This window comes from Pteropus medius, unplaced genomic scaffold, assembly GCF_902729225.1.
Source record: "Pteropus medius unplaced genomic scaffold, Ma_sr-lr_union100, whole genome shotgun sequence".
Taxonomy (NCBI): Eukaryota; Metazoa; Chordata; class Mammalia; order Chiroptera; family Pteropodidae; genus Pteropus; species Pteropus medius.
In genome coordinates, this window is record NW_024352787.1 from 15,962,060 (window position 1) to 15,983,002 (window position 20,943).

The 20,943-nt window shown below is 35.2% G+C and overlaps 1 pseudogene; it reads left to right on the forward strand.

The window, feature by feature from the left end:
• The first annotated feature begins 19,925 nt into the window (after nt 1-19,925).
• On the forward strand, nt 19,926-20,727 carry LOC120591557 (proliferating cell nuclear antigen-like; annotated as a pseudogene).
• Nucleotides 20,728-20,943: the final 216 nt, after the last annotated feature.

Sequence of the window (20,943 nt, forward strand, 5' to 3'; positions counted from 1 at the left end):
GACAAGACATAATCTGTCAGTCTTCTCTGTTGCTGCATAAAATCTTATTTTTATGTCTGGCTGCTATAGGCTTTTTTCTACTTTATTACTTTTAAACAATTTAATTATGATGTGTCTTGGTATAATTTTATTCATTTTTCTTAAGCTTGGAGTGTGTTGAGCTCCTAGGGTCTGTGGGTTTATAGTTTTCGCCATTTAAAAAATTTTTTCAGCAAATCTTTTTCCCCCACATTTCCATCCTCTCCTATTCCAATCACATGATTGAAGTTTTTTTTCACTTCTACTACTTATTCAAAGCTCTGTTAGTTTTTAAAATTATCTTTTTCTCCGTATTTAAATTTAAATAGTTTTTATTATATCTTCAAGTTTACTAATTTTTTCCTGCAAAGAAATGATCTAGTTTCCATTAATCCCATTCGCATGTATTTTCCATCTCATTGTTATTTCCATCACTAGAAGTTGATTTAGTCATTCTATATATCTTTCATTTCTCCACTTAACTTTTTGTCTGCTAATTATAACATCTACTTCAGTTCTGGGTTGATTTCAATTGATTGATTTTTCTTTTCATTAAGTATTGGATTTTTCCTGTTTCTTTGCATGTCTAGTAATTTTTTATTGGATTCTAGATATTGTAGATTTTATCTTATTGGGTGTAGGTTATCTTTGTATTCCTATAAGTATTCTTGAAGTTTTCTTTCTGGGGAAAAATACTGGAAAACAGATTTTACTGGGCATTACTTTATTTATTAAGCAGGATCAGAGCAGTCCTTCGTCCAAGGCTAACCTTTTCTCACTAGTAGTATAGGGATTTTTTTGGCACTCTCCCATACATCATGAGTCAGTCAGACTGGTTAGAATAGGCATTTTTTCCTAGTCAGGTTATTGTTTCCTCTGTTCTTTTCATGTTATTCTTTCCCAGGCCTTGGATTTCCTCTTCATTTGCATAAATTGATTGGCATTCAGCTGAGTACTTGGAGGGTACCCTATACATAACTCCAAAATTCTCTCTGTGCTTCTCTCTTTTCTCAGTACTCTGTCCCATATATTCTAGCACCTTTGTATCCCCAATAAGGGATTCCACTGGGCTATATCCAGGTTTCCTTCCCTGTGACATGACTGTCTCAAGATTGAGTCAAAGGAAGAGCTCACATCATTTATTTTCTTAATTTCAGAAATCACTGTTTTTCAGTGCCTAACATCAGTTGTGTTGAAATGTGTTGTTTTATATATTTCAGATTTTTAATATTTTATTCTTTTTTCTTTTATTGTTTTAGATGGAAAATTAAATCTAGTTCCTGTTATTCCATATTGGCAGGAAATAGAAATAATTTCCATGTCTTTCAAACACTTTCATATTTTCCATGTTTTTACCAGTCTATTTTATATTCTTACTGTACTTTTCAAATCTATCTCCTAATTTCTATTTTTTCAGCTGTGTCTAAGCTAATTTTTCCAATAAATTTTAAATTTCAGTGGCTATATATTTCAGTATTAGGAATCCTTTATTATTCATATAGTTTCTACTGCTTCTATTATTCTCCTTTTGTTATTCATTATAAACAGACCCATGTTATTAACATTATAAAGATTTTTCTGTCACTTCTAGTTTGTAGAGCACTGATTCTCCTTTTTGTTGTGTCTACAAAGTCTCTCTTGTGGTTATTTGTTCCTTCATGTGATGTGATTTTTTTTTTATTCTGACAGATAATCTTAGCCTGTGTTTTTCTGTTCATTTTGCTTAATTTTGTTTGTAAATTAGAAGAGTTGCTATCTATGGGGTCTGTGTTATAGATGCAACCATACAGAACAATTTTATATTTTCTTCTGGAGAATATATAGGTATTACTTGGTTTCGGATGAGATTTTTTTTCTTTTAAAGACCTGGTTAGTATTTACCAAACCATGTAAGTGACATAAATTATGACCCCAGGCTTGCACATTTAAAACTTACTTTTAATATCTCATAGAATAGGTTTTTTTCCTCCTTCTTATGACTGGTTTCTTCACTGGAGTCTAAATATTCCAATATGTTCTATCTTGAAATAATAAAATGTATTTGAATATCTGGCGTTCTATTTTCTTTTGTCTTTTTAATTCCTTAAAATTATAGTTTATATTCACTCCTATCCATTTCTCAATAATCGACATTACTAAAATGGCTTATTAAGGAAAATTTCAGAAGCCCCATTGAATGATCTAATACAGTCTTCATCCCCTTTTATCTCTGTGACACTCAATGGTGCTCTCTGCCTTCCTTCTTCTAGTGCTCTCCTTGACGGCACACATTCTCCTAGTAGCAAGAGGAAAATGTCATTTAAACAAAAACTCTGCACTTAACCTTCTAATGAGTGAATCATTATATATATTTATATATATGGAAATAAATGTTAATACTATTCCCATCTAGTTATAGATATTGGTAAGAAAAAGCAAAAAGGAAGTTTCAAAGCTTTTGTCAATATTTCCTATTGCTAAAAGGTAATTTAGTAAATGCTACTTTGTTTAGCAGAGTATATTTGAATCTTTAAACATGTAAATATAGGCCCAAAGCCAAGAAGGAGGTGAGGAACAAAATTATTCTGAATAATAAATGGAAGGAAATTACATTTTATTTTATTTTAATTTTTCAATTACAATTGACATTCAACATTATATTAGTTTCAAGTGTACAGCATAGTAGTTAGACATTTATATAATTTACAAAGTGATTGTTGCTGATAAGTCTTGTACTCACCCAACACTATATATTATTATTACAATATTATATTACCTGAGTTGTACTTTACATTCCCATAATTATTTTGTAACTGCCAGTTTATGCTTCTGAATTCCTTGATCTTTTTCACCCAGCCCCGCAAACACCTTCTCATCTGGCAACCATAAGTTTGTTTCCTGTATCTATGAGTTTGTTTCTGTTTTATTTGTTGACTTTGATTTTTAGATTATACATTTAAGTGAAATCATATTTTTGATTTTTGGCTTTCTGTCTCACTTATTCATTAGCATAATATCATCATTCATGTTTTCACAAATTGTGAGATCTCATTCTTTTTATGGCTGAGTAAGATTCCATTGTATATATGTAGCACATCTTCTTTATCCATTCGTCTTTTGGTTGAAGTATTTAATTTATTTACATTTAAAGTAATTATTGATAAGTATTTAATCATTATCATTTTATTAACTATTTCCAATTGTTTTTGTAGTTCTCTGTTCCTTTCTTATTCTCTTGCTCTCTTCTCTTATATGTTGATGACTTTCTATAGTGTTGTATTTGGATTCCTTTGTCTTTATCCCTTGTAGATTTTTGATTTGTGGTTACCATGTGCTTCAGATATACCAAGCTATGTATATAGTATATATTTGAAGTTAATGGTCATGTAAATTCAAAGGCATTCTAAAATTGTTACCATTTTACAGACCCCCACCATGTTTATGTTTTTGTCATTATTTTTCACTTCTTTTGTGTGTATCCCTTAATTTACTGTTGTAATTACATATAATCTTCCTATTTTTGCCTTGTAATCTCTGTACTAGCTTTAGTGTTTGTTGACCCAGTGCTTTTATTATGTGTTTACCTTTGTCAGTGAGAAACTTTTTTCTTTGCAATATTTTCTTAATCATATTTTTTATTTCTTCTTTTTCTTCTTAAAGAAGTCCCTTTAACATTTCTTATAATACTGATTTGGGGATGTATAGCATAGTGGTTAGATATTTATATAAGTTACAAAGTGATCATCCCTAATAAGTCTCACACCCACCTGACCCCATATAGAGTTATTATTACATTACTTGAGCTGTACTTCAGTTTTTTTCTTGTCTGAGAAGTTCTTTATCTCTTCTTCAGTTCTAAATAATAGCCTTTTGGATAGAATAATCTTAGTTGTAGGTTCTTGCTTTTTGTCACTTTGAATATTTATTGCCAATTCTTTCTGGCCTGCAAAGTTTCTGTTAATAAATTAGCTAACCGTCTTATGGGGCTAACTTATAGGCAAATAATTGCTTTTCTCTTTTGACATTTAAAATTCTCTCTTTGTCATTAACCTTTGACATTTTAATTATGATGTGTCTTGGTATGGGCTTCTTTGGGTTTATCTTGTTTGGGACTTTCTGCACTTCCTGGACTTGTATCTCTATTTCCTTCATCAGGTTAGAGAAATTTTCAGTCATTATCTTTTAAAACAAATTTTCAATCCCTCTCTCTCTCTCCTCTCCTTCTGGTACCCCTGAGATGCAAATGTTGTTATGCTTGATGCTGTCCCAGAGGTCCCTTAAACTGTCCTTACTTAAAATTTTTCTTTTTCTTTTTGTTGTTCCAATTGGGGTTTTCAGTTATGTTGTCTTCCAAATTGCTAATTTAATCCTCGGTTTTGTCCAAACTGCTGTTGATTCCATCTAATGTATTCTTTATTTCAGTTATTATACTTTTCATTTCTGACTGGTTCTTCTTTGTTTTCTATCTTTTTTTTTTTTTATGTTTCCTGTTACTTTGTTGAAGTTGTCACCGAATTCATCTACTCTTCCCCTAAGTTCATTCAGCATCCTTATAACCCATGTTTTGAACTGTATATCTGGTAGATTGCTTGCCTCCATTTTGTTTAGTTCTTTTTCTGGAGTTTTGTCTTATTCTTTAATTTGGGACATATTTCTTTGTCTCCTCATTTTGGCTGCCTCTCTGTGTTTGTTTCTGTGTATTAGATAGATCTGCTACATCTCTCAGGCTTGGAAGGGTGGTTTTATGCACTAGGTGTCCAGCGGAGCACAGTGGCACAGTTTCCCTAGTCACCGGAGTTAGGTATTCCAGGGGTGTCCTTTGTGTAGATTGTGTGTGCTCTCCTGTTGTAGTTGAGACTTTATTGCTGTTGGCACATCAATGGATGGGATTAATCCTCAAGTTGATGGCTATGAGGACTGGCCATGACTAGTGGACAAGCTTCTGAGCAGGTGCTGACCGCATTGAGTGAGAGTCACTTTAGCAGGGCTCTGGTGTTTGCCAGTCCACCCTTTGGGTATGTCATTTATGGAGCTAATTGATAGCCCTCTGGTGTGGTCTGAAGCCAGCCATTGGATGTGTTATTTCTGGGGCCTCTGGGGAGGGTTCTTGTGGCCCCAGGCCACCTGGTAAGAGCTACAAAGTGACTATCAGTGGGTTGCTGCCTTTACTAGGCTTGGAGGCACCTGGAAGAGGTTATGCTGTGAATGAAGGTTGCCTTCCATTATTGCTGTTCTTGATGTCACTTACCAAGAAGTATAAGGCATGCCTAGGCCAGCCACTGGTTCTTTGGTGTTTGTGGACCTGTAAGAGATTTTAGGAAAGTCCTCAGATAGGCCCGGGTTGGCCATTTTTGTGGATTAGCCTCTGAAAGAGATTTGAGAAAGCTGTGTTAACCATTTTAGTGGCGAGCTCAGATTTGATGCTTGGCTGCACCTGCTGGCTGTGTGGGGCAAGGGCTCAACAAAGTAACAATGGTGACTGCTAGCACTTTGTCCCAGAGAGAGCTGCTCCTCTAGTCTTTGCCCTGAAGTCTGACAATTAGCTCCTCTGCATATATCCCTGGCGCTTTTCAAGCTGATGTCCCTTCACTGGAGCTTGGGGCAAGTGTTTGTGAAGGAGTCTGTGCTCCAGCTTTTCAAGAGGACACCTGGGTCTACAGCAACCTTTCATCTCACCAGAGTATCCCTGCTTATTTTCACAGCAATATGTAGTAGGAACTGTTCGTTCTGGCCTTGGTGGTTCAGGATAAGGAGCCCGCTATGAGGCTGGGACCTCTGTAGCCAAGATATCCTTCCCAATTCTTAACCATCATACATGGGTGTGGGTCCACCCCATTTCATGCCTCTACTCCTCCAACCAGTCTCTATGCGGCTTTTAAAAATATCCTTAGTTAGAGGAGTTCTGTTCAGCTAGTCTTCAGGTGGTTTTCAAGGGTGATTGTTTTATAATTTAGTTGTAATTTTGTTGTGGTTGTGGCAAGAGGTGAGCACAACATTTACCTACTCTGCCATTTTAACCAGAAGTAGGGACTTATATTTTAGCAGGAAAGAAGAAAGGAAGGGAACCTCAAGAAACAAAAAAACATAGAAAGGCTTGCAGGAACTTGAAGGAGATGAAAGCCAAGCCAAAATAACTCAAGACTGGATGCTGCAAATAGTGGCCAGTGAAAATCTTCCTGTCAACTACTAGCTTGTTTCAGGTACTTGTGTGAGTCTGGGGCCATTGTGAGGACAGCCACAGATCTGATTTCTGAGAGCTAATGAAATTCAATGTACAAATTAAGGCTTCAAATGGCAAATCTACTCAAGTTGAAATCCATTAGAAATCAGTCAGGACTCTTTTTTTGCAAGTCTCACATTGTCCACACTGCTTCAATTAAATTTCTTAAAACAGGAACAAGAAAGAAACTTTATTCTAGAACAACCACAAACAGTACTACCTTAAACCTCCAAAGAAAGTTTTATATAGACCAGCATGATGCAATAGCACTTTCTTCAATAAAGGGGATGTTTTCTATATGGATATTTAAGAATGGTAGCTTTTATTCACATGTAGCCATTGGTCACTTGATATATGGCTAATGTAACTAAGAAACTGATTTTTTTAATATTTTCTAATTTTTAATTAATTTAAATAACACAAATGGCTAATGGCCAAGCAAACTTTTTCTGTCAAGAGCTTTCGTGGACCATATATAATCTCTGTTTCACATTCTTTGTTTTTCCTTTTGTTTTGTTTTCACAGTACTTTAAAATTATAAAACATTTTAAACCAGTGAGCTGTTGTTAAAACAGACCTTAAGCACCTGAACATACATTTCTCCAAAGAGGACATACAGATGGGCACTAGACATATGAAAAGATGCTAAATGCCACTAATTGTCAGAGAAATGTAAATTCAAACCAGAATAAGATGTTATCTCACATCTGTCAGAATAGCTATGATCAATTAATCAATAAACGTCTGTTGGTGAGGATGTAGAGAAAAGGGAATCTTCATGCACTGTTTGTGGGATTGCAAGCTGGTACAGTCACTATGGAAAACAGTATGGAATTTGCTCCAAAAATTAAAAATAGAGCTATCTTATGACCTAGTAATTCCACTTCTGGGTATTTATCCAAAGAAAACCAAAATACTAATTTGAAAAGATTATGCACCCCTATGATCACGGCAGCACTATTTACAATAACCAAGATAAAAGGGCAATAACTACATTCTTATCAATAATCAGTTCAAATGTAAACAGATTAAATACTTCAATCGAAAAACATAAAGTAGATGAATAGTTAAAAGAACAAAACCCACATATGTGCAGTCTACAAGAGACATGATTCAGAGCAAAAGATGCACAGACTGAAAGTGAAGGGATGGAAAAAGATTTCATGCAAATGGAAACAAATAAACAAAAAAAAGCTAGGATAGATACTTAAATCTGACAAAATAGACTTTAAAACAAAGGCTATAACAAGAGACAAAGAAGTACACTACATAAAGATAAAGGGATCAGTCCAATAAGAGGATATAAACCTTGTAAAAATATATGCTCCCAATGTAGGAGCAACTAGATTCATAAAACAAATATTGACAACATGAAGGGAGAGACTGACAGTAATACAGCAATTGTAGGAGACTTTAACACCTCACTGACATCAATGAATAGATCATCCAGACATAAAATCAACAAGAAAACAGCAGCCTTAAATGACATATTAGATTAGATGGATTTAACTGATAGTTTTAGAGAATTTTACAACAAATACATAACATACACTCTTTTCAAGCATGCACAGAACACTTTCCAGGACAGACCACAAAACAAGTTATGCCATAAAAAAATCTCCACAAATTTAATAAGATTAAAATCATATCAAGCATCTTTGACCACAATGATATGAAACTAGAAATCAATTACAGGAAGAAAACTGAAAAACATACAAACACATGAGGGCTAAATAACCTGTTATTAAACAATAGATAGGTTAACAACATGATCAAGGAAGAAATCAAAAGATGAAAATAAAAACACAACGATCCCAAACCTCCAAAACCTATGAGACATGGTCAAAGCAGTTCTAAGAGGAACATTCATAGCACTTCAGGCCTACCTCAAGAAAGGAGAAAGATCTGAAATAAACAATCTAGTCTCACACCTAAAAGAACTATAAAAAAATAAACAAAGCCCAAAAAGAGCAGAAGGAAGTAAATAATAAAGATCATAGCAGAGATAAACAAAACAGTCTAAAAAACAATACAAAAGATCAATGAAACCAAGAGCGGGCTCTTTAAAAAGATAAACACAATTGACAAACTTTTAACCAGACTCATCAAGAAAAAAAGGAAGAGGACCCAAATAAATAAAAGCAGAAAAGAAAGAGGAGAAACAACAACGGACACCTCAGAAATGCAAAGAATTATAAGAAAACTATGAACAATTATATTCTACAAGTTGGGCATACTAGAAGAAATGGATAAATTTCTAAATCACACAATTTTCCAAGACTGAGTCAAGAAGAAACAGAAGATCTGAATAGACCAATAACTACTAATCATATCAAATCAATTATCAAAAAACTCCCATCAAACAAAAGTTTGGACCAGATGGCTTCACAGGTGAATTCTATCAAACATTCAAAGAAGAATTAAAACTTTTTCTTCTCAAACTATTCCAAAAAATTTAAGTAGAGAAGATTTTCAAGCTCATTCAAAAAGGCCAGCATTACACTAATTACAAAACCAAAGATGAATTCAGCAAGACGTTAAAAAGATCATACATCAGAGCAAGTGAAATTTATTCCTGGGATGAATAGAGAGCCCAGAAATAAAAACTTATGCCTATATAGTCAATTAATCTATTATAACATAGACAAAAATATACAATGAGATATATATAGTCTACTCAATAAATGGTGTTGGAAAACTGGATAGATACATGCAAAACAATGAAGCTGGATCACACTCTTACACCATATATAAGAATAAACTTAAAATTGGTTACAGACTTAAATGTAAGACCCAAAACAATAAATCTTCCAGAAAAAAAATAAGCCATGAACTCTATGACATTGCTCTTAGTAATGTTTTTTCTGATATGTCTCCTCGGGCAAGGGAAACAAAAGAACACATAAATTAATGGGACTACAGCAAACTAAAACATTTTTTCCCTGCAAAAGAAATCATCAACAAAACAAACAAACAAAAACACATTGAATGGGAGAAGATATTCACCAATGATAAATCCCATAAGGGGTTAATATACAAAATTTATAAAGAACTTATACAACTTACCACCAAAAATACCCCCAAACAATTCAATTAAAAAATAAGCAGAAGACCTGAATAGACTTTTCTCCAAAGAGAACATACAGATGGCCAATAAACATATGAAAAGATGCTCAACATCACTAATTATCAGAGAAACACAAATTAAAACCAGAATGAGGTATCATCTGTCATAATGTCTATCATCGATAAGTCAATGAGCAGTTTTTCTCCAGGATTAGAAAAAAGGGAAATCTCGTACAATGTTGATGAGATTGCAAATTGGTGCTGCTACTAAGGAAAACAGTTTGAAGTTTTCTCAAAAAATTTAAAATAAAACTAACTTATGACCCAGCAATTCCACTTTTGGGTATTTATCTGAAGAAACTCAAAACTAATTTGAAAAAATATATTCACCCCTATGTTCTCTGCAATGTTATTTACTATAAGCAACCTAAGTTCCTGTCAATAGACTATTGACTAAAGAATTGGTGGTACATGTGTACAATAGAATATCACTCGGCTATAAAAAAAATTGAAATTTTACCATGTGCGACACCATGGATGTACCTAGAGGATATATACTAAGTGAAATAAGTCAGACAGAGAAAAATAAATACCATATAATTTCACTTATATGTGGAATCTAAAAACAATATTAACAAACAAACGAAATGGAAATAGACTCATAGTTACAGAAAATAAAATGATGGTTGCTAGATGGAAAGAGAGGGCTAGAGGCCTGGGTGAAAAAGGTGAAGGGAGTAAGAAGTACAATTGATAGTTACAAAATAGTCACAGGAATGTAAAGTACTTCATAGGGAATACAGTCAATAATATTGTCTAACAATATTTTGTACCATGTGGGTATTAAACTTATCAGGGGAATCACTTTGGAAATTATATAAATGTCTAACCACTATGTTGTACACCTGAAACTAATATAAAATAAAATTAAATCTCAACTGTTATTGAAAAATAAAAATAATAATAAAAAATAAAATAAAACTCTGGTTTCTCTTGTGGCAAGGAGAAGCAAGAAGCATCCATTGCAAAGCTCCTCTCTCTCTCTCTCTCTCTCTATATATATATATATATATAATATCTGGTAAGAGCAGCCACTGCTTTCTGAGGATGTGATTTTATAAATTAACTTCCTGCTAAAGCCTTTTTCATGCCTGCTTCTTACCTAGGGAGAGTGGTATTTTAGTTCTTTTCTACAGATGTTTACAGCAACATTCTATCTGTACAATGGCCCAGTTATGTTACATTTATTTCTACACCTGGTGACTCTTAATAACATTGGAGGCAAATGGAGGGTGAGTTAACAATTTTCCTATCTTGGTTCAGTGGAGTCTGTGGGTAGCTAAGTGCTATGCCTGTGCTTCGCTGCTGTTTGCCACTCCTGCTGGGGCTGCCTATGCCTCGGAACATGCAGCTCTATGCCTGAGACAACCCAGTAGCTGAGGACACGGGTCTCACCCAGTTGGCTTGAGGTTTGATCAGGTCCAGTGCGGTGGTGATACAGTCAGCTACTAGTAAAGGAGTATTCAGATTTTAAGAAGAGCCTAATTTGGTAGAAATGTCTTCAATACATAAAGGACACATTTATGGTGAAATTTCATGTTTATTTTCCTAGAACTTCATCAAAGTCTCTCATAGATGTGGCCACTTGAGTTACTAATCCTGAAGGCTAGAGTAGAAGAGAATGCTAGAAGCAAAATGTTGGAGCCAAATTGTATTTCTCAGCTGGAAGCAGCAATGACAAATAAGCAGTCAGAGTCCATAACTGAGTACAGCCAGAGCAGCCTGAGCACTGAGCTTGAACAAAGAACACAGGATGGCATGGTGCTGGCTGCAGGAGAATTCTCACTTCAACACCAAGACAATCTTTTGCTGTTGCTGAGTTTTATGACTGTGATGTCATTGAACGCTGACAACAACAAAGCTGTTATATCGTAAATGAAAAGGCCTGAAAACTAACTGGGGAACCCATTATTCCCAAACTGGAGCTTGTTATAAAAAATCATTGGTCATTGATGTCTCTGCTTCTGAGTGGAGACTTGAGGGAAAAGAACTGTGAAAATTGGGTTCAATTCAGTTGTTTGGATCTGGACATCTTTACAAGTAGAAAGAATTAAATTGGTCATATATGACCTTGTATCTCAAGGAAATCTAATCATTCAAATAAGATAATTTAGTCTCTTGCCCAACAATTCCTCCTATTCTCTTTAAAACGAGGATAATGAATTGAAGCCCTGACTGACTACATTTTACTAGAGTTTAGAGAAATGTAATAGTTGAATTGTTTCTTTGGTTACACACTTAAAATACGTTGCAGATTTGTTCAACTGAAATTGCTCCCTGTCATTAACATGTTGTTAAATGAAGGACTGGTTTCTGCACTCAAACTATACCACCAGAAGGAACAGCAGTGCTTGCAAATCAAGCAGTGATAATGGCATAAATCCTTTTTTTTGTCTTCATCTCTTCATCTATTCACCTGACAGATATTCACTGAGCACCATCTACACACCAATCAACTAAGTACCAGAAACATAATGGAACCCTAATAAGAAGCATTATTCTTGTCCTCATGGAGTTTTGAATTGCTGGTAGGAAATATGCTTTTCTTTAGTTTCCTTACCTCCTAATTAATTCACTTCATTTCCATTGCTATATATGGCACTTAGTTCAAAATCACCTTGGCAAGTGAGAGAAGCCTTACGAGAAACGCAATGGATAAAATAAGCCCATCTTTGCTCACTTACCACAGTTAAGGTGGGATGATGAGGAATCTGGAAGCATCCTTAAGAATGCCAGTTCAAAGAACTAATATTTATTTGGTGCATTTTGCAAATTGCTGAGAATGGTGTAGAAGCTGACATGCAATGAAGAACTCTTACTATATGAGAGTCAGAGTGAATTTTATGTAACTCTAGAATTTCTCAACTGGAGTATTCCCATGAAATTTTATATTGCATTATCTTTGGTGGAGTGGATTAAGTTGTTTTAATTACTACTGCCATTTGGTGTTTTATACGTTATAATTAGTTTAATTTTTGTACTTTGCTCTCAGTCAGTTACACCAAAAGTCACAATTTTTAAATAATAATGATAAAATATATCAGTTTTTTTAGTTAATGTTGATTATATGCTCATCACAGCAGTGGAGAAATTCATCAGGGCCAGATCATATTTGTTCTGTGTCATGACTATGAATTCAGAAAGTCTAAAACAAGCATTGCATTTATCTTGATTTTAGACCTATCTTGACTTTCAGGGCTTTCCACAGCCAATGTATCAAGAGCAATTCACTCTATAACATCATGCTTCCAAATTGTTATTTGAAAGGTTGATCTGAAATGGCAGAGTAGAGTGTGCTAAGTGGCTAGAAGGCATTAGTTGGCTGGTAGGGAATGGAGGGCAGAGGAGTGGGGCATGTAAATAAAGAACAAATAAGAATTTCATAAATTGATTTCATTTGGAGGCTTAGGTTCACAGAGGAGATATAGTCACTCAAATATAGACTTTGCTTAGAAGATTTTCAGAAGTGTAGAATGCCACGAACTTGATTGATCCCTCCTGTGTTCATAGCATTGGCAATTTCTGCCCATACCCTGCCCCCTGGATGCTGAGACAACATATGGTCTGACATAGTTTACTTATAGTGACAATGGGAAAGAATATTTGAAATCCTGAGTGTTCTAAAAATCTAGTCACATTATTATGTTTTAAACAAACTAATCATCTGAATTTGAAAAAATATAGTATTAGAAAATATTTCATATTTAAGACTTAAAAAGTCAATAAAAAGTGTTCACGAATGCCTATTATTTGATTTTGACAGTGAATGCGACATGTAGGAGCTACCAGGGCCTCAGACTAGGGAATGAATCAGCAGGCAATAATGAAAACAAATGCTCAGGTGTAGGTAGCACCCACATGTCTCAGCACTTCACAGTGATTCTGGATATAGATACTACTATTATTCCTATTTAATAGATAAAAAAAACTGAGTTAATAATTTCTGAGAACACAGTTATTAAGAGAAATAGTTGGTACTTAAATCTAGACAATGAGCCTCCAAAGTTCATTTTTTTCTAAGCATTATTTTATAGTTTCTCTTGCATTAAGCTTTCATTTTGCTATTTCTCTCTCCTCTGCCTCTCATATTCCTTTGTTTCTTGTTTTCTCTAAGTTTTTTTCCTCTTTCTACTTTTACCAAAATCTCATTTGGCTCCTTTCCTCACCTTTGCTTCTTTTCTTTGTTTTTGTTTTTCATTTCTCCTCTTTGTTCTTTCTTGCCTGGCATTTGTTTCTCCCTCAGTCTCTGTATATGTTTCTCCTTTAACTGACTTTGCCTCTACATATTCATGAGCATTCTCTATGTTCTTAATAGTCTTTTTCTGTAAAGTAAGTTGTGCATGGCACATTCAATAAGGTTGTTTACTGATCTAGTTTTATATGTGTATATACACAAAATACTACATTATATGTATTTAGTATTCTTTGAATAATTTAATTTAAAAATTCAAGTGTCTTCTACTTTTAACAATAATATAACTAAAGATTACTATATGATACTTAATGATTATATTATCCTCCTATGTTTTTTTTTTCTTTTTTATTTGATTAGTGGAAAAAAGGAGAAGAAAAGAATTTTTATCCATGAACTAGAATTAATTTGGAAATTTTAGTGTAATTTTATTTGGCAAAAGTAGATTTCTCCTTGTGAGATGAGGATGAAATATATGCATTTTAAAGGAGTTAAGGAGAAAAAAAGCATAAAGGTATTCAGAGTATCTGTACGATCAGGTAATCTTTAAGAGCTCTTTTAAATCTGAGATCTATTAACCTAGGCAAAGCGACACTGTGTAGGAACATTAATATCAGTTACACTTTTCCAGCATGCTCTAAAAATGGACTAGTTCTAAATAAACCCACCTAGATAGGTCCTGAGAGACAACTGGAGAGACTACCATATTTATCTGTTGTCTTGGATTCGATTTCACTTCAACAAATATCCACAAGTTCCTGCTATATAGAGGAAGTGGGCTAAATTTTGTGGCTATGAGAAAACTGAGGCTAGATCCTTGCCACAGAAGAGCTCAGAGACAGATCACTGCAGTTCCCCAAGGAACAGACAGTACAGCTATATTGTCTGCTGTCCACCCAGTAGAAGGCTGCACAAGGAGGCAGCATTATGAGTCACCTGCAAATATATCCAAATTTGTGTCAGCTCCTTGCTTCAGCAGCAGGATCATTTATATTTTCCCTATAAGCCATCTGTTGGTCTAAATGTTGGGATTTATTTGTTTTTCTGTTGCAGAGGAGGTGGTTTTCCTAGAAGTAACTAGAAATGTCTGGACTTTAACAGAGATCCAGGAACAAAGAGAAGAATAGGAAGCTTTTGAAATTCTCTCTCTCTTATTGTGTGCAAACTTTCTTGACCAGCTAAAAGTCTACCCATGTTTCAAACCCAACTCCAAGAGAAACAAGCAGCTCCCAGTGGGGTCACCATATGAACATCTTAGTTGTCTTTCTGATCTCTTGGTTATTAGCAACTGACAGTTAAAATTAAAGACATAGCTAAGGAAGGCTGATTCATAACTTATCTCATCTTTTCTGCACACTAATAATCCCTCTAACAATTCATATTTAATAGAAAAACATTTCAACAGTTATTGAAAGAGAAGAGTAGAAACTATTGATTGTTTTTATGCATATCTTAGTCTGGGAAAAAGAGATTCTGGTATGGAAAACCAAAGGAAATAACAAGCTGAAAATGTGAATATAAAGGTGAGAGATTTAAGGTCATGTGTCCTTTATCTACTTGAACACAAGTGTTCCAACAGTACATTAAAATGTAACTTCTCATGTATGTATTCGTTTCCCTTAGCATTTGAAGTCACATTTTCCCAGAAAGTTCTGTAGAATCTGAGTGTAGTGAAATAATAATTAATATTATACTGGGTTTTAAAATAATAAATATATAGAAAAACTAATTTTCTAGTTAATGATTACAATAGTTAAATTAGCAAAACTCTATTATTTTCAAAGATGGCAAAATAAACATATGAAAGAAAAAAATGAATCATGGCAAAGTGATTCTCTACCTCAGCTTATATTTTTTGCCCAGGTTTCAATCTCAATAATTGGGGGATTCAGACTTTTGAGATCTGGACACTATTTTCACTGAGATGAGAGGACAAAACAGGTGGTTGTAAATCCAGCCTAACAAAATTCTGAATGCTGGAACTACATTAATAATAATGTAGCTTCACTAATAATTAGTTATACTAAATAAGTTTAATCCTACTTCCTTCTTGTGTCCCTTAAGATATTTGTAAACAGCCATGTTATTTGTCCTAAACTCTCTCTTCTCCATATGAAACTTCCTTAAAAGCTTAAGCAGCTCTAGCAATACTGGAACACCCTTTTCAGTTTGGTCTTGACGTTGACTCATTTATTTGACATCATTCAATGCAAACTGCCAGTAAAACCAAAATTCTCAATGGCTTGGGATTTAAGTGAGCAGCAATGTATGGAGTAAGGGAATAGGAAAAGGGGTGAGAGGAGAGAAGCACCCCCACAAAGTGGATGCAGAAAGACTGTGGGCCAATCCTTTATAACTGGCATATCTGGTTTTTCTCCAGCATATAGGAAAACCCACAATTCCACTCAGCCAACCTTTTCTGTCTTTTGCTTCAGTGAAAGTAGTTCCCAGATGGCAAATCTCTGACTCTTGTCTAGTTTTCATGTAAAAGTCTATTTACAAACATCTGCCTAGCTCTTGACACAGTTCTATGGAGCTGACTTTTTATCACTGACCATTCCTTTCTCTTATATATTTGTTTGTTAAACCACAAACGGTAGTCACATATGGAGAAGACACAATCAAATATGAGTTTATTCAACATTTCAGTGTAAATCTTTGGTCTACCTGTGAAATTGGGTTACAAGCACCAACGAGGCATGTGAGATGCATCTTTGCTCCACAGAATCTCACCCATGTTTTTTAACCCTTCATGGGATTGGCCATTCAATAAACACATAATGAAGTCCTTCATCAATTTGGCTGTCAGCTCATAAATATCTAAATAGGCTGGATTCTTTCTGTGGCTCTGGATATGATGCTTCTATTACTCACCAGCTACAGCTGCTGCAAGTCATGAAAATTCCTCTTTTACAGGGCTGAGAAATCATAAATCACGTCCAAAGGTCTCTGTAGCCGTATGAACTGGGATCATGACAGATAAAAGCCAAAAAGCCCCTCCACTGATGCCTTTTGCTGTCCAATAAGCATTTGAATGAGTGTATTCACATATGTCAAGCTGATTGTAAAGCTGAGGCTCTTCATATTATTTTGTTTTACGCAAAAGGAAACCAAAACTTCTTTTATTGGTATGTTTGGTGTGGATAGGATAGAAAATGGGAAGACTTGGCATAAAAATGTGAAAGCGATACTCTCAAAAGTCACTCAGATAAATATGATCTTATTCAAATATAGGTTGTAAGTCCCGGGAATATTCTATAACTGATTTATTCCCGCTCTTTTGTTTGGGGAAAGTCACAAAAGTCAGAAGTAATCCATACGAGCACAGTGGATTTGAAGAATAACCAAAGTAAAAAGGAAGTATGTTGGGAGACAGTGAGGACAGAGAACTTATGTCTCTCAGCCACCGTGCATTGAGTCAGGGAAGTGAAAACGTGACCTGGCATACACTAATGTCAGCACCAGCACTTCTGCTCTCACCGTGGCAAACATGAGGGAATTCTGGGCTCTGTCCCAGTTTTGTCGCTGCTAACTTACTTTATTATTTTGTACTCATTTTGTAATTCCTCTGGACCTCATAATTGTTCATACACCTTTATAATGAGGGTATTGTGCCAGAGAAACTGCAGATTTGAAGGTTTATTCTCCATGGTTCTTAGGCTGAGTCCAATGACATAAGAAAAAAAAATGGTTATAGACACATTTCTTATTATTTCTTTTCTTTTCTCACCAGAGACCCTTCTGGTTGTAGATTCAGGTAGTTTAGGAAACACTTAATAGATCTTCTCAGCCTTCTGAAACCCTTCTGTTTAGTCTTCAGAAGTACTGGAGCATTTATTCCTGGGCCTGCTTCTTTTCCGAAAGGAACACCAAAGCAATGTAGATGTATGCCAATCTGCCTCAGGAAGAATGTTCCTTAATATACATCATCAGTGTGGTTCTCCAACAGGTCATCTACATTGCTTTGGTGTTCCTTTTGGAAAAGAAGCGGGCCCAGGAATAAACGCTCCAGTACTTCTGAAGACTAAACAGAAGGGTTTCAGAAGGGTTGGAGAACCACACTGATGATGTATATTAAGTAACATTCTTCCTGAGGCAGGTTGGCATACTTTGCTCAACTAACATGGACCTCCTCTTTCCTTATACCCGTTTACCTGCCTTTCCTGAGACCCACCAGCACCAATCTTCTTTCTTCTCCCTAAGGAAAGCTCCTTCCCATTTAAAATCTCCAAGCCATGGGGTTGCATTAGCCAGGAATGCTCCTTCTCACTTTTATTCATCAAGATCCTAGTCATTTCCAAGCCTTGACTCAAGTGACTCTTACTTAGGGAAGCTTTCCATAGCTTTCCTTCAATCCTGATTACAGTCTTAGGTTAGGGACTCTATGTCTATGGTATATTGTTTATTTCCTTCATGATGCTTGTTTAAAATATAATGATATCATTTTCTGTGTATCTATATGTGTGTGTGACACTTGTTTAGAGTCCATTTGTCCTTCTACTCCATGATGGAAGGGTTATGTCCATTTTATTCAATCTGGTAACCCAGCACTTACCAAAATACCTATCACAGAGAAGGTGATTAATCTATATTAATTATATGAATTTTTAATTTTTCATCAATCTTATAAACAAGCACTGTCCAATGGAAATATAATATAAGGCACGAATGTGAGCCATATATGTAATTTTTTAAAAATTTAGTAGTCATAATCATTAAGGTAAAAAAGAAATAGGTGAAAGGTCCTGGTTCTGGGTAAGATAGCATAAACACACTCCACCCTATCTCCCTCACTGATTACAACTATAAAATCTGAACAGAATGTATGGGGAAGCTAAGAACACTGAAAAGAAAATAATAGCAGAAAGATTGGGAAAGAGCTCAAACTTGAAGTACCATTGATCTGGCACTGAGTTTACTGTTTTTACTTCCAGTATCCCCTGGCTAATACTCAACATATTCCAAATCCCGGAAGGAGACTTCAGGGTACGTACAATGAGAACTCTAAGAGGAGCCTTTAAGCTCTGGCTTAAGGAGCTGGAAATTGAACTCCTGATGCACAGAACGTGGTGGAAATACCTCATTTTATTTTTTCTCTTTCTTTTCTCAGTTCTCTCCTGACCCAGCCCCCAAGCAATCCTGTGGCATCGGGTAAACAAGAACCTGAAAGAGCCAAAACTCTTAAAGAGGGGTGATTTGCAATGATTGTGAGTATATTTTCCTTACTTTGTTATGACTGTGTGTGTCTATGTCAAGCAAATATTTTTATTTTCTTTTCTCTCTGACTTTATATTATAGTATTTAAGTATTGTTGACTTAAATACCACTTAAATACCGTAACTTAAATACCATTTACATCATGGTATTTAAGTTACAAGATATCAAGAGGAGTGACCATCACCCAAGAACTTTGTATCCTGTTCTGAAGAGAGAGTTAGTATATTTTCAGTTTTACACAGAATAATTATATCATGTTAGGTGGGTGTATGACTTTGTTATTTTATATGGCAATTAAGTATGGCTTAAGGAAATGTGTATGTGTGCCAAATTGACAGAGAGAATTTGTGGTAGTTAATTTTACATGTCAATTTGGTTAGACCACATTACCCAGATATTTGGTTAAATACCAGACCAGATGTCACTTAGAAGGTATTTTTTAGATGAGATTAACATTTAACTCAGTAGACTTTGAGTAAAGCAGATTATTTTCCACAAGAGTAGGTCTCATCCAATCAGCTGAAAGATAAAGGACTGAGGTCCTTCAAGGAAGAGGAAATTCTCCGTCCAGTAGGAATACTGCTCTTCAGAGGATTTGAGCTGTTACATTAACTCTTCCCTGGGTCTCTTGGCTGCTGGCCTCCTCCACAGATTTCAGACTTGCCAACACCCACAATTCTGTGAGCCAATTCTTTAAAATAAAATAGAATCTATAAACTTGAAGACAGGTCAGTAGAAATAATCCAAACTGAACAACAGAGTGAAAACGAAATAAAAACAAATGAGGAGAGCCTCGGGGAGACAAAACAATAGGTCTAATAATCTTTAAATTTCAGGTTGGGGGAGTTGAGAAAGAGTGTGATGCTGAAAGAATATATGAAAAAATAATTATTGAAAACTTTCCAATTTTGGTGAAAGACCTAATCTAAAAAATTTTATATTAAAACAATTTTTTCTAGTTTATTGAAGTATGATTGACAAATAAAAATTATATATGTTTAAGTTGTACAGTGTGATTGTTTAAGATGTACAATGTGATGATTTAATATATATACACTGATTTTTCTCTGGTTCCTACTGCTTTCTTCTGCTTGCTCTCATCCTGTGAAGCCTAAGCCAGCTACACCTTCCTCCTTCTCTTAACCTATAGGGGCATCGTTGCACACCGCCACCATGCTCGAGGCACGCCTGGTCCAGTGCTCCATTCTGAAGAAGGTGCTGGAGACGCTTAAGGACATCATCAACGAGGCCTGCTGGGACATTAGCTCGAGTGGTGTAAACCTGTAGAGCATGGATTCATCCCACGTCTCCTTAGTGCTGCTCACCCTGCTCTCCGAGGGCTTCACACATACTATTGCGACCACAACCTGGCCATGGGCGTGAACCTCGCCAGCATGTCCACTAAGGGCTGAAGATAATGCGGACACCTTGGCGCTAGTATTTGAAGCTCCAAATAAAGAAAAGGGTTCAGTCTGTGAAATGAAGTTAGTGGATTTAGATGTTGAACAACTTAGAATTCCAGAACAAGAGTATAGCTGTATAGTAAAGATGCCTTCTGGTATATTTGCATGTATATGCCAAGATCTCAGTCATATTGGAGATGCTGCTGTAATTTCCTGTGCAAAGGATGGAGTGAAATTTTCTTCAAGTGGAGAACTCAGAAATGGAAATATTAAGTTGTAGCTAACAAGTAATGTTAATGAGGAAGAGGAAGCTGTTACAACAGAGATGAATGAGCCAGTTCAGACAACTTTTGCACCAAGATACATGAACTTCTTTACAAAAGCTACTCCACTCTTTCCTATAGTAACACTCAGTATGTCTGCAGATGTTCCCCTTGTCGTAGAGTATAAAATTGCTGATAGGGGACATTTAAAGTACTATCTGGCTCCCAAGATCAAGGATGAAGAAGGATCTTAGGCATTCTTAAAATCCAAGAAAATAAAACTAAGCTCTTTGAGAACTGCTTCTGAGATTCCAGCATGTCCTTAAGTATCTTCTGTCATCAAATGTGTACCTCCGAGTACACATGTAGATAATGTTTTCTGTAAATAATCTATGTTTTTGTCCATTCTCTATAATTTGTTCAAAGGAAAAAGTCCCAAGTCAAACCTGGTCTTGTTAATCTAGAACTATTTTTGCCTTATCTAAAAATACTCCTTAGGAATTTTATAGACTATTAATGCAATTT